This window comes from Chiloscyllium punctatum, chromosome 36 (assembly GCF_047496795.1).
Source record: "Chiloscyllium punctatum isolate Juve2018m chromosome 36, sChiPun1.3, whole genome shotgun sequence".
Classification (NCBI taxonomy): Eukaryota; Metazoa; Chordata; class Chondrichthyes; order Orectolobiformes; family Hemiscylliidae; genus Chiloscyllium; species Chiloscyllium punctatum.
The window spans coordinates 74,948,013-74,968,108 of record NC_092774.1 but is presented as its reverse complement, the minus strand read 5'-3'; the positions used below and the strand labels follow the sequence as shown (position 1 = coordinate 74,968,108).

At 48.6% G+C, this 20,096-nt stretch overlaps 6 non-coding genes across 6 annotated transcripts; all 6 read right to left on the bottom strand.

Annotated features, from left to right (window-relative positions):
* Nucleotides 1-1,992: 1,992 nt before the first annotated feature.
* Nucleotides 1,993-2,064, bottom strand: trnam-cau (transfer RNA methionine (anticodon CAU)). Its single transcript has one exon. It is a non-coding gene; the product is annotated as a tRNA-Met (tRNA).
* A 2,671-nt stretch (nucleotides 2,065-4,735) lies between these two features.
* On the bottom strand, nucleotides 4,736-4,807 carry trnam-cau (transfer RNA methionine (anticodon CAU)). Its single transcript has one exon. It is a non-coding gene; the product is annotated as a tRNA-Met (tRNA).
* A 2,672-nt stretch (nucleotides 4,808-7,479) lies between these two features.
* trnam-cau (transfer RNA methionine (anticodon CAU)) lies at nucleotides 7,480-7,551 on the bottom strand. The gene has a single exon. It is a non-coding gene; the product is annotated as a tRNA-Met (tRNA).
* A 2,673-nt stretch (nucleotides 7,552-10,224) lies between these two features.
* On the bottom strand, nucleotides 10,225-10,296 carry trnam-cau (transfer RNA methionine (anticodon CAU)). Its single transcript has one exon. It is a non-coding gene; the product is annotated as a tRNA-Met (tRNA).
* Nucleotides 10,297-12,967: 2,671 nt separating this feature from the next.
* Nucleotides 12,968-13,039, bottom strand: trnam-cau (transfer RNA methionine (anticodon CAU)). Its single transcript has one exon. It is a non-coding gene; the product is annotated as a tRNA-Met (tRNA).
* A 2,673-nt stretch (nucleotides 13,040-15,712) lies between these two features.
* trnam-cau (transfer RNA methionine (anticodon CAU)) lies at nucleotides 15,713-15,784 on the bottom strand. The gene has a single exon. It is a non-coding gene; the product is annotated as a tRNA-Met (tRNA).
* Between the last annotated feature and the right edge of the window lie 4,312 nt (nucleotides 15,785-20,096).

Here is a 20,096-nt window from a genome sequence, read left to right as displayed (position 1 = left end):
GGAAACCAGATTCTGGATTAGTGGTGCTGGAAGAGCACAGCAGTTCAGGCAGCATCCAAGTAGCTTGTTGAACACGATCTCCAACCATTTCATTTCTCTGTTTTCTGCCTCATTCGTACTCCAGGCAGCCCACGCTGGTTTCACGAAGGTGCTTTTTGAGAAAGTTAATCAGGCAGTTTTGCACAAGTCAAGTTTAAAAAAAAAAAAACACGGGCTCGTCCGGGATTTGAACCAGGGACCTCTCGCAAATCAGCGCAGGAACAGACCCTAAGCGAGAATCATACGCCTAGACCAACGAGCCAGAAAGCACGCGCGAAGGTAATGCCCCAGACCTCTTGAGCGACCTGAGACATGCTCAGTATGAAGTACATTTGAGATTGCTCTCAGAATTGCAAGCGGCAAAGACTTTCCCGAACAGTTCCTTCTCATCCAGTCTCCCTGCTGCTATTTCATTCCACCGCATTCGCTGCTCACAGTGTCGTTTGCCCAACGTAGCATGAAGCATAAACTGGGTGACTGCTTCGCAGAACATCCCGCTTCTGCCCGCAGAAACTCAAGGCCCTGACCTTGCGGTTGCCTGCCACTTTAACACATCACCCTGTTCCCTGGCCAACATCCCTGTCTCAGGCTTGCAGCAGTGTTCGAGCTCCAGATGAAAGAACAACATCTCATTTTCCACTTGGAGACCTTACAGCCCTCCGGTCTTCAATATCGAGTTCTATAACTATAGGGCCTGAACTCCCCCATGTCCTTGACCCCTACCACACAAAAGACTCCTGTTTATCACCTCGTCTGCTATGACACACGACGTATTGTTAGCCACTAACAGTCTCCATTAACAGTTATTCGCATTCTCACGCGGATCGTTATTCACTCCTACGTCCTGCCTATTGTTCTCTCTCTGAGCTGGCGGCAAACACAGCAATGAACATTGGAGACTCTGAGCCAGCTGAAACTTGCTCAGTGTGAAGTACATTCCACATTGCTGCAAGAATTGCAAGCAGCAAAGCCTTTCCAGAACATCTGCTTGTCATTCTGTCCCCGGGGGGACTGATGTTTGTCTCATCCCCAGGAACTGGACTATCTCCACTGGCGGATAATTAAACCATTTGATTTCTACTTGCACGTTGTTCTGGGGGGAGGGGGGTGGGGGAATGTAGGGTTGGGGGAGGGTAAGAGTCCATTCGCTCTTCTGCTTTCTCTCCCTCTTTCTCTCTCTCTCTCTCTCTGAAACTCTTGGGGTGAGAGGTGTCAGTTACATTAATGCGGGGAACATGAACAACTTTGATTGTGAACTTTCTCCAAAGGTCTGTTATCGGAGAGACAGAAAGATGCTGTGCTGGCAGGACAGAGAGAAATGAACACCGAGGACTCTTCGCCCAGGTAAATTCACATTGTTGTGCAGCCTGCTTGGTGTTCAGAAATCGTCTTCACGCAGCAATCTTACAGAAAGTCTATTGCAAAGCGGGCATCGCTTTCTTTGCTGCGACCGCGCAGCAGTTAACATCTGAGCCCCAAGTGTCCCAGATGAAGAGAATCCGAGTGAAACCTTCACTCACTGAGAGTCATCCCCACCGCCCTGAGCTGAGGGACTGCAGGCAGTCCAACACGGAAGGGACGGTTAAAAATGAACCATTTTTGCTCCCTCAGCAACACGTAGCATCATTCTCGCGCAGACAGAAGCCATTCAGCCCCTGGATTCCACGGCGACTGTCTGTCACTTGTCTCTCTCTCTCTCTCTGAGGTTATTCACAATCGGTGGTATCCGTCCAAAAAGTGGGGGACGATGTCTGAGTTTCAACTTTAACAGCTCATTAGCATCGTAGAGAACCGGTTTTGCGATTCAGTTCAGAGGAAACCGACCAAGAACAGAATACCACTGAGACCTCTAAAACCCATGCCGTTTTAATGGAGTGGATCGATATGAACATATCGGCAAGTAGATGCAAAGGCAGCTTGCTGAAGAAAGCAGATCAAGGTGACAGTGAACGATAGCAGAGGATGGTTTCGATCCATCGACCTCTGGGTTATGGGCCCAGCACGCTCCCGCTGCGCCACTCTGCTGCCGCGTGGTGAGCTGGTTGCACAGAACACTTCAGGCTTTTGTCTGGCACGCTGCAGGCACCTTCGAGCCTGATGTCAAAGACCTCCACTGCTGTCGTGTGATATGCTGTTTCGCAGACGTATGGAGGCTGTGTAAATATAAACTTTTTTCTAAATTCCCACATTCTGTCGGTCGAACTGTGATTTCACACTGAATCACAACATGTGTCACAGCGCAGACGGAGGCTCTGCGGCCCACCTTCGCTCTGCTGGTTCTACACTTAAGTAAACGTGTGACTCTAGTCGTTTCATTCTCTCGCCTTCTCAGCGGAAATCTGCACATCTGAACGTGACCACCGAATTCCCTTTTGGGTCCATTGAATCTTCCTCTTTGTCAATGTCAGACAGGGACTTACTGACCCTCACCACTCCCTGTACGAAAACGTTCTTCCTAATGTCACTTTTACTTCTTTTCCTCGTGACTTAAAATTCTGCCGAATCGTTATGGATCCTTTCAGGCGTGGGAGCATTTTCACAACATTATTTCCTGTTTCTAGGTCCCTCATGACTTGGAAAAGTTCGGTTCTCCGAGGAGAGCTGTCCCAATTTTCCAATCTACCTTGATTGCTGACATTCCTCAAACACCGCACCACTCACGTCAACCTGTTGAGCACTATGGTAAAAACAATGACTGCAGATGCTGGAAACCAGATTCTGTATTAGTGGTGCTGGAAGAGCACAGCAGTTCAGGCAGCATCCAAGTAGCTTGTTGAACACGATCTCCAACCATTTTATTTCTCTGTTTTCTGCCTCATTCGTACTCCAGGCAGCCCACGCTGGTTTCACGAAGGTGCTTTTTGAGAAAGTTAATCAGGCAGTTTTGCACAAGTCAAGTTTAAAAAAAAAAACACGGGCTCGTCCGGGATTTGAACCCGGGACCTCTCGCAAATCAGCGCAGGAACAGACCCTAAGCGAGAATCATACGCCTAGACCAACGAGCCAGAAAGCACGCGCGTAAGTAATGCCCCAGACCTCTTGAGCGACCTGAGACATGCTCAGTATGAAGTACATTTGAGATTGCTCTCAGAATTGCAAGCGGCAAAGACTTTCCCGAACAGTTGCTTCTCATCCAGTCTCCCTGCTGCTATTTCATTCCACCGCATTCGCTGCTCACAGTGTCGTTTGCCCAACGTAGCATGAAGCATAAACTGGGTGACTGCTTCGCAGAACATCCCGCTTCTGCCCGCAGAAACTCAAGGCCCTGACCTTGCGGTTGCCTGCCACTTTAACACATCACCCTGTTCCCTGGCCAACATCCCTGTCTCAGGCTTGCAGCAGTGTTCGAGCTCCAGATGAAAGAACAACATCTCATTTTCCACTTGGAGACCTGACAGCCCTCCGGTCTTCAATATCGAGTTCTATAACTATAGGGCCTGAACTCCCCCATGTCCTTGACCCCTACCACACAAAAGACTCCTGTTTATCACCTCGTCTGCTATGACACACGACGTATTGTTAGCCACTAACAGTCTCCATTAACAGTTATTCGCATTCTCACGCGGATCGTTATTCACTCCTACGTCCTGCCTATTGTTCTCTCTCTGAGCTGGCGGCAAACACAGCAATGAACATTGGAGACTCTGAGCCAGCTGAAACTTGCTCAGTGTGAAGTACATTCCACATTGCTGCAAGAATTGCAAGCAGCAAAGCCTTTCCAGAACATCTGCTTGTCATTCTGTCCCCGGGGGGGCTGATGTTTGTCTCATCCCCAGGAACTGGACTATCTCCACTGGCGGATAATTAAACCATTTGATTTCTACTTGCACGTTGTTCTGGGGGGAGGGGGGTGGGGGAATGTAGGGTTGGGGGAGGGTAAGAGTCCATTCGCTCTTCTGCTTTCTCTCCCTCTTTCTCTCTCTCTCTCTCTCTGAAACTCTTGGGGTGAGAGGTGTCAGTTACATTAATGCGGGGAACATGAACAACTTTGATTGTGAACTTTCTCCAAAGGTCTGTTATCGGAGAGACAGAAAGATGCTGTGCTGGCAGGACAGAGAGAAATGAACACCGAGGACTCTTCGCCCAGGTAAATTCACATTGTTGTGCAGCCTGCTTGGTGTTCAGAAATCGTCTTCACGCAGCAATCTTACAGAAAGTCTATTGCAAAGCGGGCATCGCTTTCTTTGCTGCGACCGCGCAGCAGTTAACATCTGAGCCCCAAGTGTCCCAGATGAAGAGAATCCGAGTGAAACCTTCACTCACTGAGAGTCATCCCCACCGCCCTGAGCTGAGGGACTGCAGGCAGTCCAACACGGAAGGGACGGTTAAAAATGAACCATTTTTGCTCCCTCAGCAACACGTAGCATCATTCTCGCGCAGACAGAAGCCATTCAGCCCCTGGATTCCACGGCGACTGTCTGTCACTTGTCTCTCTCTCTCTCTCTGAGGTTATTCACAATCGGTGGTATCCGTCCAAAAAGTGGGGGACGATGTCTGAGTTTCAACTTTAACAGCTTATTAGCATCGTAGAGAACCGGTTTTGCGATTCAATTCAGAGGAAACCGACCAAGAACAGAATACCACTGAGACCTCTAAAACCCATGCCGTTTGAATGGAGTGGATCGATATGAACATATCGGCAAGTAGATGCAAAGGCAGCTTGCTGAAGAAAGCAGATCAAGGTGACAGTGAACGATAGCAGAGGATGGTTTCGATCCATCGACCTCTGGGTTATGGGCCCAGCACGCTCCCGCTGCGCCACTCTGCTGCCGCTTGGGGAGCTGGTTGCACAGAACACTTCAGGCTTTTGTCTGGCACGCTGAAGGCACCTTCGAGCCTGGTGTCAAAGACCTCCACTGCTGTCGTGTGATATGCTGTTTCGCAGACGTATGGAGGCTGTGTAAATATAAACTTTTTTCTAAATTCCCACATTCTGTCGGTCGAACTGTGATTTCACACTGAATCACAACATGTGTCACAGCGCAGACGGAGGCTCTGCGGCCCACCTTCGCTCTGCTGGTTCTACACTTAAGTAAACGTGTGACTCTAGTCGTTTCATTCTCTCGCCTTCTCAGCGGAAGTCTGCACATCTGAACGTGACCACCGAATTCCCTTTTGGGTCCATTGAATCTTCCTCTTTGTCAATGTCAGACAGGGACTTACTGACCCTCACCACTCCCTGTACGAAAACGTTCTTCCTAATGTCACTTTTACTTCTTTTCCTCGTGACTTAAAATTCTGCCGAATCGTTATGGATCCTTTCAGGCGTGGGAGCATTTTCACAACATTATTTCCTGTTTCTAGGTCCCTCATGACTTGGAAAAGTTCGGTTCTCCGAGGAGAGCTGTCCCAATTTTCCAATCTACCTTGATTGCTGACATTCCTCAAACACCGCACCACTCACGTCAACCGGTTGAGCACTATGGTAAAAACAATGACTGCAGATGCTGGAAACCAGATTCTGGATTAGTGGTGCTGGAAGAGCACAGCAGTTCAGGCAGCATCCAAGTAGCTTGTTGAACACGATCTCCAACCATTTCATTTCTCTGTTTTCTGCCTCATTCGTACTCCAGGCAGCCCACGCTGGTTTCACGAAGGTGCTTTTTGAGAAAGTTAATCAGGCAGTTTTGCACAAGTCAAGTTAAAAAAAAAAACACGGGCTCGTCCGGGATTTGAACCAGGGACCTCTCGCAAATCAGCGCAGTAACAGACCCTAAGCGAGAATCATACGCCTAGACCAACGAGCCAGAAAGCACGCGCGCAGGGAATGCCCCAGACCTCTTGAGCGACCTGAGACATGCTCAGTATGAAATACATTTGAGATTGCTCTCAGAATTGCAAGCGGCAAAGACTTTCCCGAACAGCTGCTTCTCATCCAGTCTCCCTGCTGCTATTTCATTCCACCGCATTCGCTGCTCACAGTGTCGTTTGCCCAACGTAGCATGAAGCATAAACTGGGTGACTGCTTCGCAGAACATCCCGCTTCTGCCCGCAGAAACTCAAGGCCCTGACCTTGCGGTTGCCTGCCACTTTAACACATCACCCTGTTCCCTGGCCAACATCCCTGTCTCAGGCTTGCAGCAGTGTTCGAGCTCCAGATGAAAGAACAACATCTCATTTTCCACTTGGAGACCTTACAGCCCTCCGGTCTTCAATATCGAGTTCTATAACTATAGGGCCTGAACTCCCCCATGTCCTTGACCCCTACCACACAAAAGACTCCTGTTTATCACCTCGTCTGCTATGACACACGACGTATTGTTAGCCACTAACAGTCTCCATTAACAGTTATTCGCATTCTCACGCGGATCGTTATTCACTCCTACGTCCTGCCTATTGTTCTCTCTCTGAGCTGGCGGCAAACACAGCAATGAACATTGGAGACTCTGAGCCAGCTGAAACTTGCTCAGTGTGAAGTACATTCCACATTGCTGCAAGAATTGCAAGCAGCAAAGCCTTTCCAGAACATCTGCTTGTCATTCTGTCCCCGGGGGGGCTGATGTTTGTCTCATCCCCAGGAACTGGACTATCTCCACTGGCGGATAATTAAACCATTTGATTTCTACTTGCACGTTGTTCTGGGGGGAGGGGGGTGGGGGAATGTAGGGTTGGGGGAGGGTAAGAGTCCATTCGCTCTTCTGCTTTCTCTCCCTCTTTCTCTCTCTCTCTCTCTCTGAAACTCTTGGGGTGAGAGGTGTCAGTTACATTAATGCGGGGAACATGAACAACTTTGATTGTGAACTTTCTCCAAAGGTCTGTTATCGGAGAGACAGAAAGATGCTGTGCTGGCAGGACAGAGAGAAATGAACAGCGAGGACTCTTCGCCCAGGTAAATTCACATTGTTGTGCAGCCTGCTTGGTGTTCAGAAATCGTCTTCACGCAGCAATCTTACAGAAAGTCTATTGCAAAGCGGGCATCGCTTTCTTTGCTGCGACCGCGCAGCAGTTAACATCTGAGCCCCAAGTGTCCCAGATGAAGAGAATCCGAGTGAAACCTTCACTCACTGAGAGTCATCCCCACCGCCCTGAGCTGAGGGACTGCAGGCAGTCCAACACGGAAGGGACGGTTAAAAATGAACCATTTTTGCTCCCTCAGCAACACGTAGCATCATTCTCGCGCAGACAGAAGCCATTCAGCCCCTGGATTCCACGGCGACTGTCTGTCACTTGTCTCTCTCTCTCTCTCTCTGAGGTTATTCACAATCGGTGGTATCCGTCCAAAAAGTGGGGGACGATGTCTGAGTTTCAACTTTAACAGCTCATTAGCATCGTAGAGAACCGGTTTTGCGATTCAGTTCAGAGGAAACCGACCAAGAACAGAATACCACTGAGACCTCTAAAACCCATGCCGTTTGAATGGAGTGGATCGATATGAACATATCGACAAGTAGATGCAAAGGCAGCTTGCTGAAGAAAGCAGATCAAGGTGATAGTGAACGATAGCAGAGGATGGTTTCGATCCATCGACCTCTGGGTTATGGGCCCAGCACGCTCCCGCTGCGCCACTCTGCTGCCGCTTGGTGAGCTGGTTGCACAGAACACTTCAGGCTTTTGTCTGGCACGCTGCAGGCACCTTCGAGCCTGATGTCAAAGGCCTCCACTGCTGTCGTGTGATATGCTGTTTCGCAGACGTATGGAGGCTGTGTAAATATAAACTTTTTTCTAAATTCCCACATTCTGTCGGTCGAACTGTGATTTCACACTGAATCACAACATGTGTCACAGCGCAGACGGAGGCTCTGCGGCCCACCTTCGCTCTGCTGGTTCTACACTTAAGTAAACGTGTGACTCTAGTCGTTTCATTCTCTCGCCTTCTCAGCGGAAATCTGCACATCTGAACGTGACCACCGAATTCCCTTTTGGGTCCATTGAATCTTCCTCTTTGTCAATGTCAGACAGGGACTTACTGACCCTCACCACTCCCTGTACGAAAACGTTCTTCCTAATGTCACTTTTACTTCTTTTCCTCGTGACTTAAAATTCTGCCGAATCGTTATGGATCCTTTCAGGCGTGGGAGCATTTTCACAACATTATTTCCTGTTTCTAGGTCCCTCATGACTTGGAAAAGTTCGGTTCTCCGAGGAGAGCTGTCCCAATTTTCCAATCTACCTTGATTGCTGACATTCCTCAAACACCGCACCACTCACGTCAACCGGTTGAGCACTATGGTAAAAACAATGACTGCAGATGCTGGAAACCAGATTCTGGATTAGTGGTGCTGGAAGAGCACAGCAGTTCAGGCAGCATCCAAGTAGCTTGTTGAACACGATCTCCAACCATTTCATTTCTCTGTTTTCTGCCTCATTCGTACTCCAGGCAGCCCACGCTGGTTTCACGAAGGTGCTTTTTGAGAAAGTTAATCAGGCAGTTTTGCACAAGTCAAGTTTAAAAAAAAAAAAACACGGGCTCGTCCGGGATTTGAACCAGGGACCTCTCGCAAATCAGCGCAGGAACAGACCCTAAGCGAGAATCATACGCCTAGACCAACGAGCCAGAAAGCACGCGCGAAGGTAATGCCCCAGACCTCTTGAGCGACCTGAGACATGCTCAGTATGAAGTACATTTGAGATTGCTCTCAGAATTGCAAGCGGCAAAGACTTTCCCGAACAGTTCCTTCTCATCCAGTCTCCCTGCTGCTATTTCATTCCACCGCATTCGCTGCTCACAGTGTCGTTTGCCCAACGTAGCATGAAGCATAAACTGGGTGACTGCTTCGCAGAACATCCCGCTTCTGCCCGCAGAAACTCAAGGCCCTGACCTTGCGGTTGCCTGCCACTTTAACACATCACCCTGTTCCCTGGCCAACATCCCTGTCTCAGGCTTGCAGCAGTGTTCGAGCTCCAGATGAAAGAACAACATCTCATTTTCCACTTGGAGACCTTACAGCCCTCCGGTCTTCAATATCGAGTTCTATAACTATAGGGCCTGAACTCCCCCATGTCCTTGACCCCTACCACACAAAAGACTCCTGTTTATCACCTCGTCTGCTATGACACACGACGTATTGTTAGCCACTAACAGTCTCCATTAACAGTTATTCGCATTCTCACGCGGATCGTTATTCACTCCTACGTCCTGCCTATTGTTCTCTCTCTGAGCTGGCGGCAAACACAGCAATGAACATTGGAGACTCTGAGCCAGCTGAAACTTGCTCAGTGTGAAGTACATTCCACATTGCTGCAAGAATTGCAAGCAGCAAAGCCTTTCCAGAACATCTGCTTGTCATTCTGTCCCCGGGGGGGCTGATGTTTGTCTCATCCCCAGGAACTGGACTATCTCCACTGGCGGATAATTAAACCATTTTATTTCTACTTGCACGTTGTTCTGGGGGGAGGGGGGTGGGGGAATGTAGGGTTGGGGGAGGGTAAGAGTCCATTCGCTCTTCTGCTTTCTCTCCCTCTTTCTCTCTCTCTCTCTCTCTGAAACTCTTGGGGTGAGAGGTGTCAGTTACATTAATGCGGGGAACATGAACAACTTTGATTGTGAACTTTCTCCAAAGGTCTGTTATCGGAGAGACAGAAAGATGCTGTGCTGGCAGGACAGAGAGAAATGAACACCGAGGACTCTTCGCCCAGGTAAATTCACATTGTTGTGCAGCCTGCTTGGTGTTCAGAAATCGTCTTCACGCAGCAATCTTACAGAAAGTCTATTGCAAAGCGGGCATCGCTTTCTTTGCTGCGACCGCGCAGCAGTTAACATCTGAGCCCCAAGTGTCCCAGATGAAGAGAATCCGAGTGAAACCTTCACTCACTGAGAGTCATCCCCACCGCCCTGAGCTGAGGGACTGCAGGCAGTCCAACACGGAAGGGACGGTTAAAAATGAACCATTTTTGCTCCCTCAGCAACACGTAGCATCATTCTCGCGCAGACAGAAGCCATTCAGCCCCTGGATTCCACGGCGACTGTCTGTCACTTGTCTCTCTCTCTCTCTCTGAGGTTATTCACAATCGGTGGTATCCGTCCAAAAAGTGGGGGACGATGTCTGAGTTTCAACTTTAACAGCTCATTAGCATCGTAGAGAACCGGTTTTGCGATTCAGTTCAGAGGAAACCGACCAAGAACAGAATACCACTGAGACCTCTAAAACCCATGCCGTTTTAATGGAGTGGATCGATATGAACATATCGGCAAGTAGATGCAAAGGCAGCTTGCAGAAGAAAGCAGATCAAGGTGACAGTGAACGATAGCAGAGGATGGTTTCGATCCATCGACCTCTGGGTTATGGGCCCAGCACGCTCCCGCTGCGCCACTCTGCTGCCGCGTGGTGAGCTGGTTGCACAGAACACTTCAGGCTTTTGTCTGGCACGCTGCAGGCACCTTCGAGCCTGATGTCAAAGACCTCCACTGCTGTCGTGTGATATGCTGTTTCGCAGACGTATGGAGGCTGTGTAAATATAAACTTTTTTCTAAATTCCCACATTCTGTCGGTCGAACTGTGATTTCACACTGAATCACAACATGTGTCACAGCGCAGACGGAGGCTCTGCGGCCCACCTTCGCTCTGCTGGTTCTACACTTAAGTAAACGTGTGACTCTAGTCGTTTCATTCTCTCGCCTTCTCAGCGGAAATCTGCACATCTGAACGTGACCACCGAATTCCCTTTTGGGTCCATTGAATCTTCCTCTTTGTCAATGTCAGACAGGGACTTACTGACCCTCACCACTCCCTGTACGAAAACGTTCTTCCTAATGTCACTTTTACTTCTTTTCCTCGTGACTTAAAATTCTGCCGAATCGTTATGGATCCTTTCAGGCGTGGGAGCATTTTCACAACATTATTTCCTGTTTCTAGGTCCCTCATGACTTGGAAAAGTTCGGTTCTCCGAGGAGAGCTGTCCCAATTTTCCAATCTACCTTGATTGCTGACATTCCTCAAACACCGCACCACTCACGTCAACCTGTTGAGCACTATGGTAAAAACAATGACTGCAGATGCTGGAAACCAGATTCTGTATTAGTGGTGCTGGAAGAGCACAGCAGTTCAGGCAGCATCCAAGTAGCTTGTTGAACACGATCTCCAACCATTTTATTTCTCTGTTTTCTGCCTCATTCGTACTCCAGGCAGCCCACGCTGGTTTCACGAAGGTGCTTTTTGAGAAAGTTAATCAGGCAGTTTTGCACAAGTCAAGTTTAAAAAAAAAAACACGGGCTCGTCCGGGATTTGAACCCGGGACCTCTCGCAAATCAGCGCAGGAACAGACCCTAAGCGAGAATCATACGCCTAGACCAACGAGCCAGAAAGCACGCGCGTAAGTAATGCCCCAGACCTCTTGAGCGACCTGAGACATGCTCAGTATGAAGTACATTTGAGATTGCTCTCAGAATTGCAAGCGGCAAAGACTTTCCCGAACAGTTGCTTCTCATCCAGTCTCCCTGCTGCTATTTCATTCCACCGCATTCGCTGCTCACAGTGTCGTTTGCCCAACGTAGCATGAAGCATAAACTGGGTGACTGCTTCGCAGAACATCCCGCTTCTGCCCGCAGAAACTCAAGGCCCTGACCTTGCGGTTGCCTGCCACTTTAACACATCACCCTGTTCCCTGGCCAACATCCCTGTCTCAGGCTTGCAGCAGTGTTCGAGCTCCAGATGAAAGAACAACATCTCATTTTCCACTTGGAGACCTGACAGCCCTCCGGTCTTCAATATCGAGTTCTATAACTATAGGGCCTGAACTCCCCCATGTCCTTGACCCCTACCACACAAAAGACTCCTGTTTATCACCTCGTCTGCTATGACACACGACGTATTGTTAGCCACTAACAGTCTCCATTAACAGTTATTCGCATTCTCACGCGGATCGTTATTCACTCCTACGTCCTGCCTATTGTTCTCTCTCTGAGCTGGCGGCAAACACAGCAATGAACATTGGAGACTCTGAGCCAGCTGAAACTTGCTCAGTGTGAAGTACATTCCACATTGCTGCAAGAATTGCAAGCAGCAAAGCCTTTCCAGAACATCTGCTTGTCATTCTGTCCCCGGGGGGGCTGATGTTTGTCTCATCCCCAGGAACTGGACTATCTCCACTGGCGGATAATTAAACCATTTTATTTCTACTTGCACGTTGTTCTGGGGGGAGGGGGGTGGGGGAATGTAGGGTTGGGGGAGGGTAAGAGTCCATTCGCTCTTCTGCTTTCTCTCCCTCTTTCTCTCTCTCTCTCTCTCTGAAACTCTTGGGGTGAGAGGTGTCAGTTACATTAATGCGGGGAACATGAACAACTTAGATTGTGAACTTTCTCCAAAGGTCTGTTATCGGAGAGACAGAAAGATGCTGTGCTGGCAGGACAGAGAGAAATGAACACCGAGGACTCTTCGCCCAGGTAAATTCACATTGTTGTGCAGCCTGCTTGGTGTTCAGAAATCGTCTTCACGCAGCAATCTTACAGAAAGTCTATTGCAAAGCGGGCATCGCTTTCTTTGCTGCGACCGCGCAGCAGTTAACATCTGAGCCCCAAGTGTCCCAGATGAAGAGAATCCGAGTGAAACCTTCACTCACTGAGAGTCATCCCCACCGCCCTGAGCTGAGGGACTGCAGGCAGTCCAACACGGAAGGGACGGTTAAAAATGAACCATTTTTGCTCCCTCAGCAACACGTAGCATCATTCTCGCGCAGACAGAAGCCATTCAGCCCATGGATTCCACGGCGACTGTCTGTCACTTGTCTCTCTCTCTCTCTCTGAGGTTATTCACAATCGGTGGTATCCGTCCAAAAAGTGGGGGACGATGTCTGAGTTTCAACTTTAACAGCTCATTAGCATCGTAGAGAACCGGTTTTGCGATTCAGTTCAGAGGAAACCGACCAAGAACAGAATACCACTGAGACCTCTAAAACCCATGCCGTTTGAATGGAGTGGATCGATATGAACATATCGGCAAGTAGATGCAAAGGCAGCTTGCTGAAGAAAGCAGATCAAGGTGACAGTGAACGATAGCAGAGGATGGTTTCGATCCATCGACCTCTGGGTTATGGGCCCAGCACGCTCCCGCTGCGCCACTCTGCTGCCGCGTGGTGAGCTGGTTGCACAGAACACTTCAGGCTTTTGTCTGGCACGCTGCAGGCACCTTCGAGCCTGATGTCAAAGACCTCCACTGCTGTCGTGTGATATGCTGTTTCGCAGACGTATGGAGGCTGTGTAAATATAAACTTTTTTCTAAATTCCCACATTCTGTCGGTCGAACTGTGATTTCACACTGAATCACAACATGTGTCACAGCGCAGACGGAGGCTCTGCGGCCCACCTTCGCTCTGCTGGTTCTACACTTAAGTAAACGTGTGACTCTAGTCGTTTCATTCTCTCGCCTTCTCAGCGGAAATCTGCACATCTGAACGTGACCACCGAATTCCCTTTTGGGTCCATTGAATCTTCCTCTTTGTCAATGTCAGACAGGGACTTACTGACCCTCACCACTCCCTGTACGAAAACGTTCTTCCTAATGTCACTTTTACTTCTTTTCCTCGTGACTTAAAATTCTGCCGAATCGTTATGGATCCTTTCAGGCGTGGGAGCATTTTCACAACATTATTTCCTGTTTCTAGGTCCCTCATGACTTGGAAAAGCTCGGTTCTCCGAGGAGAGCTGTCCCAATTTTCCAATCTACCTTGATTGCTGACATTCCTCAAACACCGCACCACTCACGTCAACCTGTTGAGCACTATGGTAAAAACAATGACTGCAGATGCTGGAAACCAGATTCTGTATTAGTGGTGCTGGAAGAGCACAGCAGTTCAGGCAGCATCCAAGTAGCTTGTTGAACACGATCTCCAACCATTTTATTTCTCTGTTTTCTGCCTCATTCGTACTCCAGGCAGCCCACGCTGGTTTCACGAAGGTGCTTTTTGAGAAAGTTAATCAGGCAGTTTTGCACAAGTCAAGTTTAAAAAAAAAAAAACACGGGCTCGTCCGGGATTTGAACCCGGGACCTCTCGCAAATCAGCGCAGGAACAGACCCTAAGCGAGAATCATACGCCTAGACCAACGAGCCAGAAAGCACGCGCGTAAGTAATGCCCCAGACCTCTTGAGCGACCTGAGACATGCTCAGTATGAAGTACATTTGAGATTGCTCTCAGAATTGCAAGCGGCAAAGACTTTCCCGAACAGTTGCTTCTCATCCAGTCTCCCTGCTGCTATTTCATTCCACCGCATTCGCTGCTCACAGTGTCGTTTGCCCAACGTAGCATGAAGCATAAACTGGGTGACTGCTTCGCAGAACATCCCGCTTCTGCCCGCAGAAACTCAAGGCCCTGACCTTGCGGTTGCCTGCCACTTTAACACATCACCCTGTTCCCTGGCCAACATCCCTGTCTCAGGCTTGCAGCAGTGTTCGAGCTCCAGATGAAAGAACAACATCTCATTTTCCACTTGGAGACCTGACAGCCCTCCGGTCTTCAATATCGAGTTCTATAACTATAGGGCCTGAACTCCCCCATGTCCTTGACCCCTACCACACAAAAGACTCCTGTTTATCACCTCGTCTGCTATGACACACGACGTATTGTTAGCCACTAACAGTCTCCATTAACAGTTATTCGCATTCTCACGCGGATCGTTATTCACTCCTACGTCCTGCCTATTGTTCTCTCTCTGAGCTGGCGGCAAACACAGCAATGAACATTGGAGACTCTGAGCCAGCTGAAACTTGCTCAGTGTGAAGTACATTCCACATTGCTGCAAGAATTGCAAGCAGCAAAGCCTTTCCAGAACATCTGCTTGTCATTCTGTCCCCGGGGGGGCTGATGTTTGTCTCATCCCCAGGAACTGGACTATCTCCACTGGCGGATAATTAAACCATTTGATTTCTACTTGCACGTTGTTCTGGGGGGAGGGGGGTGGGGGAATGTAGGGTTGGGGGAGGGTAAGAGTCCATTCGCTCTTCTGCTTTCTCTCCCTCTTTCTCTCTCTCTCTCTCTCTGAAACTCTTGGGGTGAGAGGTGTCAGTTACATTAATGCGGGGAACATGAACAACTTTGATTGTGAACTTTCTCCAAAGGTCTGTTATCGGAGAGACAGAAAGATGCTGTGCTGGCAGGACAGAGAGAAATGAACACCGAGGACTCTTCGCCCAGGTAAATTCACATTGTTGTGCAGCCTGCTTGGTGTTCAGAAATCGTCTTCACGCAGCAATCTTACAGAAAGTCTATTGCAAAGCGGGCATCGCTTTCTTTGCTGCGACCGCGCAGCAGTTAACATCTGAGCCCCAAGTGTCCCAGATGAAGAGAATCCGAGTGAAACCTTCACTCACTGAGAGTCATCCCCACCGCCCTGAGCTGAGGGACTGCAGGCAGTCCAACACGGAAGGGACGGTTAAAAATGAACCATTTTTGCTCCCTCAGCAACACGTAGCATCATTCTCGCGCAGACAGAAGCCATTCAGCCCCTGGATTCCACGGCGACTGTCTGTCACTTGTCTCTCTCTCTCTCTCTGAGGTTATTCACAATCGGTGGTATCCGTCCAAAAAGTGGGGGACGATGTCTGAGTTTCAACTTTAACAGCTCATGAGCATCGTAGAGAACCGGTTTTGCGATTCAGTTCAGAGGAAACCGACCAAGAACAGAATACCACTGAGACCTCTAAAACCCATGCCGTTTGAATGGAGTGGATCGATATGAACATATCGGCAAGTAGATGCAAAGGCAGCTTGCTGAAGAAAGCAGATCAAGGTGACAGTGAACGATAGCAGAGGATGGTTTCGATCCATCGACCTCTGGGTTATGGGCCCAGCACGCTCCCGCTGCGCCACTCTGCTGCCGCTTGGGGAGCTGGTTGCACAGAACACTTCAGGCTTTTGTCTGGCACGCTGAAGGCACCTTCGAGCCTGGTGTCAAAGACCTCCACTGCTGTCGTGTGATATGCTGTTTCGCAGACGTATGGAGGCTGTGTAAATATAAACTTTTTTCTAAATTCCCACATTCTGTCGGTCGAACTGTGATTTCACACTGAATCACAACATGTGTCACAGCGCAGACGGAGGCTCTGCGGCCCACCTTCGCTCTGCTGGTTCTACACTTAAGTAAACGTGTGACTCTAGTCGTTTCATTCTCTCGCCTTCTCAGCGTAAATGTGCACATCTGAACGTGACCACCGAATTCCCTTTTGGGTCCATTGAATCTTCCTCTTTGTCAATGTCAGACAGGGACTTACTGACCCTCACCACTCCCTGTACGAAAACGTTCTTCCTAATGTCACTTTTACTTCTTTTCCTCGTGACTTAAAATTCTGCCGAATCGTTATGGATCCTTTCAGGCGTGGGAGCATTTTCACAACATTATTTCCTGTTTCTAGGTCCCTCATGACTTGGAAAAGTTCGGTTCTCCGAGGAGAGCTGTCCCAATTTTCCAATCTACCTTGATTGCTGACATTCCTCAAACACCGCACCACTCACGTCAACCTGTTGAGCACTATGGTAAAAACAATGACTGCAGATGCTGGAAACCAGATTGTGGATTAGTGGTGCTGGAAGAGCACAGCAGTTCAGGCAGCATCCAAGTAGCTTGTTGAACACGATCTCCAACCATTTCATTTCTCTGTTTTCTTCCTCATTCGTACTCCAGGCAGCCCACGCTGGTTTCACGAAGGTGCTTTTTGAGAAAGTTAATCAGGCACAAGTCAAGTTAAAAAACAGGGGCTCGTCCGGGATTTGAACCCGGGACCTCTCGCAAATCAGCGCAGTAACAGACCCTAAGCGAGAATCATACGCCTAGACCAACGAGCCAGAAAGCACGCACGCAGGCAATGCCCCACACCTCTTGAGCGACCTGAGACATGCTCAGTATGAAATACATTTGAGATTGCTCTCAGAATTGCAAGCGGCAAAGACTTTCCCGAACAGCTGCTTCTCATCCAGTCTCCCTGCTGCTATTTCATTCCACCGCATTCGCTGCTCACAGTGTCGTTTCCCCAACGTAGCATGAAGGATAAACTGGGTGACTGCTTCGCAGAACATCCCGCTTCTGCCCGCAGAAACTAAAGGCCCTGACCTTGCGGTTGCCTGCCACTTTAACACATCACCCTGTTCCCTGGCCAGCATCCCTGTCTCAGGCTTGCAGCAGTGTTCTAGCTCCAGATGGAAGAACAACATCTCATTTTCCACTTGGAGACCTTACAGCCCTCCGGTCTTCAATATCGAGTTCTATAACTATCGGGACTAGAACCAGTGGTCACAACCTTAGAGTAGGTTAGATTAGATTCCCGACAGTGTGGAAACTGGCCCTTTGGCCTAACTAGTCCACACCGACCCTCCGAAGAGTAACCCGCTCGGTCCCATTCCCCCATATTTATACCTATGGGCAATTTAACATGATCAATTCACCTAACCTGCATATCTTTAGTCTGTGGGAGGAAACCAGAGCACCTGGAGGAAACCCATGCAGACACAGGGAGAATGTGCAATCTCCTCACAGACCGTCGCCCGAGTAAAGGGAAGACCTTTTAGAATGGAGATAAGGAGAAATTTCTTCAGCCAGAGAGCAGTGAATCTGTGGATGTCACAGAAGGCTGTGGAGGCCAGGTCAGTGAGGATATTTAAGACTGAGATGGAAATGTTCCTGAGTATCAAGCGGATCCAGGGTTATGGGGAGAAAGTGGGAAAATGGGGTGGAGAAACTTATCAGGAGGAGAAAGTGAGGACTGCAGATGCTGGGGATCAGAGCTGAAAATGTGTTGCTGGAAAAGCGCAGCAGGTCAGGCAGCATCCAAGGAGCAGGAGAATCGATGTTTCGGGCATGAGCCCTTCTTCAGGAAGCCCTCCTGAAGAAGGGCTCATGCCCGAAACGTCAATTCTCCTGCTCCTTGGATGCTGCCTGACCTGCTGCGCTTTTCCAGCAACACATTTTCAGGGAGAAACTTATCAGCCATTATTGAATAGTGGAGCAGACCTGACGGGCTGAATGGCCTAATTTCTGCTCCGATCTCTTATGGTCTATTGCTGTCCTGGACACAGTGTAAGAATTGGGAGCAGGAGTAAGCCATTTGGTCTTTCGAGTCTGCACCAGCATTCAACTGATCATAACTGAATACATCTAGTTGGACAGTCTGGGACCTTTTCATTGGAGGAGGTTGAGAGGTGACCTTGCAGAGGTTTATAAAATCATGAAGCACAGTGAGGCATGCTTTTTGTGGAACCCTACGGGAGTTTTCTGATCACAGAATCATACAGTACAGAAAAGGCCCTTTGGCCCATCAAGTGTGTACCACCAAAATATTGCCACTTACACTAGATTCATACAGCTGTACAGCATGGAACCGGACTCTTTGGGGTCCAAAACTAGAGGGCATAGGTTTAAGGTGAGAGGGGAAGGGGGATCTAAGGGGTAACCTTTTCACACAGAAGGTGATACATGTATGGGATGAGCTACCGGAGGGAGTGGTGGGACTGGGACAATTATAATATTTCAAAGTTATTTGGATGGATACATGAGTTGAGAGATAGATGGTACAAATTCTGGCAAATAGGATGAGATTAATTTCAATTTAATCAGAGTGGCCATGTTGGATGGAAAGGTCAGTTTCCGTACTCTCCAGCTCAATGGTGGGGACATAACCTGTGTCCACATTCCCCCCTCCACCCTGCCACTTGTTCCCAGGCTCTGACCTACACAACATCATTGGGTCACCCAGACCCTGACAATTTCCACATAGCTCCGGGCATTTCTCACAAGCATCACTCAGATTGTCAGCCGCTGTCAGAAACTTTAGTTGTCCTTTCTGTCCAACCTTCAGCACTGGGCGAGTATTCTCTGTACCCGTTGTGGGATCGTGTTCAAATAGCGACCAAAATCAGCGACTGGCGAAAATAGCCTCTTTATTCAGCAACTGCAAGTTGCACAAGTTTGAGGTGGTGACGGAATCCTGAAATACTGTCCTTACAGCAGCCTCTTTACACACAGTTCTTACAGAGATTAACACTCCGTCACTATGGTGTCTCATTGTTTTATCTATTGGACACAAACGCTGGCTGCTACTCCTGATAGGATTGAGATTGTCTGTGTGGTCTGCTTGCAGAATTAAGAGGTGTTAGTCCTTTAGTCTTTTAATCTAGCAAATGTCAGTAAAAACCCTAGGCCTGCATGCTCTAAATAAGTTGGACATTGTACCTGCACTGAATAAAAGAATAAAGGATATTAAACTGCTTACTGCAGCTGGGTCATGAAATTTCTTTAGTATTTGCCAGCGTGAGTTTCATTTATTCCTGCAATTTCACAGAAGTGCAGTCCAGATAGTCAGTTTCTTAAAGGAACAGTGGCTGCGAGTTGAGGAAACTGTTTGATGCTCTGTATCTGTGCAGGTCCCGAGAGGTGGTTGGTAAGGACTGATTAATATCATAATTTTTCATGGAGACAAGATGGCATGGGATGGTATTGTTCTGAATACATTACTGCGTTCAGAGTTAGCTGTTGATGTAGAAATAACTGCTTGTAACAAGAGCTGTTAAGGGTTGAAGGTGTGAAAAAGCAGGAATGACTTGAAAGGTGTTTTAATTTAGTCTATTTTATAAATAGACTACAAAACCGCGGTTTTATGAATGAATGAAGCCACATTATAGGAAGGAGTTATGAATGAATCAAACGCGAATGCAGTATTATTAGATATAGGGCACTTGTGAACAGGTTAGAAAAGACTTATGAATGAGTAAATAGAAAGCGTTGTGAGTGGGTTAGTAAAGAGACCACTTTATAATACAACATTGGACAGCCTTGCAGGTGTAAGCTGCAGTGAAGGGATCTGTGGCGTGAGGTCTGGCTCTGAGACTCAGAAGGGAAAGGGGGAGAGGAGGAGAGCGCTAGTTATAGGAGACTCTCTAGTTAGAGGGACGGACAGGCGGTTCTGTGGACATGGGCGAGACTCTCGGATGGTTTGTTGCCTCCCGGGTGCCAGGGTCCGAGACGTCTTGGACCGTGTCTTCAGAATCCTTAAGGGGGAGGGTGTGCAGCCAGAAGTCGTGGTACACATTGGCACCAACGACATTGGTAGGAAGAGGGGTGGGGATGTCATTCAAGAGCTCAGGGAGTTAGGCTGGAAGCTAAAAGCTAGGACAGACAGAGTCGTCATCTCTGGGTTGT